Genomic DNA, 2,960 nt, shown 5'->3' with positions numbered 1-2,960 from the left:
AGTGTAGCATAATCTTTCTAATTAATTTTGGTATATTCACAGAATTCTACATTAAACATTGGGATCCTCAGAATGTTGAGGCAAGTTGCATGGGATAGTGCATGGAAAAAATAAGATCTTCTGTAGTTGTTGTACCTTTATAAAACTAGACATTAAAAATAAATGGAAGGAGGCTCTTATTCCCTTTATCTTGAAAGACATGGAATTGCAACACAATTTTTGAAAGCCCACAGACCTTTTAGTACTGAATGCCATCCAAATTAAAAATATGTTTCCTATATCCTTGGGATATTTATCCTGTTTGTGAGCATTATCCCCCAGTTAAATTCCCCTGGATTGCTGAGTGCTGTGCAGGGCTGTCAGTCATAGGCAGATCCATAGGAGGGGAAGGTTTCAGTTCCATGGGCTCCATCTGCATCAAGGGTATCCATGAGCATTGGCTGCTCAGAGATTTCAGCTCAGCCCCGTTGTTTGACTTCCCCCAAACACACCGTTTTCACATCCCTGTGAATTATGTAATCTCATATTCTGCAGTAGGTGACAGGAACATTTTAAATCCCTGGGGTTTTATGGGATGTCTCTGCACATACCCCCACAATTTCAGTATCACTTAATCATATTTTTTGTATCTCAGAGCATTATCCTTTATTCTCTGTTCTTCTTTTATCTTTTGTTTATGCTCCTCCTTTCCCTTTCTTGTTTTGCCTGTTCCATTATCTGAATTTTCTTCAGTTCTATTTCAATTCTTTCCAGAAGATAATTAGATCAAGATACTCCGATGGCAATTTGCTACACTGATTTGATATCAGCTGACAATAGTAAGCTTTGAATAAGGCATTTTGTTTAAAAAGATTTACATAGCAGGATAAGATTGCTGAGCAGGACTGCAGATTTTTAACACCAAAGTGAGAATAAGATAACTAAAATAGCAATGTTCAAATGATCTGCTCCCTGGGTCTGATATCTCCTATTCTGTGTAACAGAACAGGGTGGAGATATTAAAAAGGAGCTGTACCTTTGCACGTTGTCTTGTAGTTTGAGGCTACCAAAGTTTTGGGGTAGCTCTCTGAGGGCTAATTGAGTGTTAATCTGAGTCTACCTTACAAGGATCGTTTCTTGGCCATGCTCAGCTCCTTCCTGCTCAGGCCCAGCATGTCAGCAGCTTCAGAGCACAGAACCACTGATCCTTCAGTGCAGTAGCTTGGGCTGCAGTTCCAGGGATGTTTCTGGTGGCCATTTAGGGAGTACCAAAAAGAGGGGAGAGAGTGAACGGCCATTGCCTTGGACTGTGCGGGGGAGCGCAGTGGCTGCAGTAAGGGTTTGCTGTGCTGCCTGTGTGAAGTACTGGTGGAACATGGCCCCTCTCTGGACTCTGGGGTGGTGGGGAAATGAAAACAGTTCTGAGACAGTGGGCTGGGCATCCAGAAAGCTCAGCCATGTGGAGCCTTGTGTTTGCAGTGTTTTCTGCAGAAACAGGACAGAGCTGTGTGGCAGCAGCAGCAGCAGTGCTGTGCTCCTTGGCAGAATTCAGAGAGATGGATTGCCAGGAAAACTGAACTCCAAGGTTGTTTTTTTAATTCAGCTGTTCAAATGCCTGGTGTAATTTATCTACTAAACCAGTGGCCATGGGAGTTGTCTCAGTGGATGTTAAAGTGAAGTTTTATGTGTGTTAAATCAAATGCACTTTGAGATCTTTGGGGAAGAAAATTTTCTAGTTTTCTAACAAGTGGTTGATGAAAAACTATCAATAATAACAAGTGTGGTTCTCACCACTGGAACTCTGAAGGGTTTGTTTGTACAGGCAGTGGAGATGGTGCACTATTGTATATGAGCTGTTCTAGAGAGCAATTCCACTCAGTAATAATAACATAATCACAAACGTGCAATTAAGTGTTTTAATGACAGCTATTAAAACTGCAATTTCAGGACTACTGTTACTTTAGAACTTGCCTGTAGAATGATAACTTACATTAAAGGTGTTTACAACTCTGATAGTTTTTATTAGGAACCCTTACTCATAAAATTACTTTTCCTTTTATGGAGATAAGAAGACAATAATCTGTCTGTCTTTGGAGCATGAAAATGATGTGAAATCTCTCTTGTTCTGGAGAATCAAAAAGCAGATGAGCTCAATGTGCCCCTTTGTGGCTTAGGTTTGGTTTTTTGCCTCCAGATGACCACTCTAGTAACACTGCAGGCTCAGGAATGCTCCTAGCCCATGCTTTTAGAGCTGAATGCTTGGAATTTCACGCTCAGGACTTTGTTAGGGAGCTCTGTATTGCTGATTGTTCTAACACAGTTTTTTGGAGGTGTTACTGACCCTGTATTCAAGCTGGGTTTGCATGCACATTCATTCCTCCTAGAATTCTTAGGCAGCAGTAGGAATCTTGAGGAAAGGTCACTCAGGACATGGTTTGCTGTCAGCTGAGAGCAGTTCTGTTGGGGAAAAAGCCCAACTAGTGATGAAGGAAGGCAGATGGGTTTAAAATCTTAAAATACAGCTAAAGAGGTGGCTTTTGCTTTTACTGAAGCTTCAACAAACACAAAGCTTCTGACATTTTCTTTTCCCTTTTAAATTGGGCTTTTTTAATATACAGAACCCTACTTCGGTCTCATTTTCAGGGCTTGAAATGCAAGCATGTGCACATGGCAGATGTGGCACAGCTCAGAGAGCTCAATGAGCAGTGCTGACTGAGCTGTTCTCACTTGCTGAACTGAATTTTCTGGGGAAAAGGAAGAAGGGATATAGCACAATTTCAGTTCTGCCCTGTGTCTCTGATCCCTACTGGGGATCTGTTTTCCATAAGAGAGCAACAGAAGAAATAAAGATGCCAGCTGTCTGTGAAGCCTTCCTCAGTGGTATTTGGTTTATTTTCATGCTCTGAAGTTTTGGTTGTTAACAAATCCTTTTGAAAAAATGATGAAAAGTGACTGGTAGAGAGCTGATTGCATTTACCCTT

Source organism: Geospiza fortis, unplaced genomic scaffold, assembly GCF_000277835.1.
Source record: "Geospiza fortis unplaced genomic scaffold, GeoFor_1.0 scaffold117, whole genome shotgun sequence".
In the NCBI taxonomy this organism is placed as follows: domain Eukaryota; kingdom Metazoa; phylum Chordata; class Aves; order Passeriformes; family Thraupidae; genus Geospiza; species Geospiza fortis.
The sequence above is the reverse complement of the archived record's forward strand: the minus strand, read 5'-3'. Positions refer to the sequence as shown.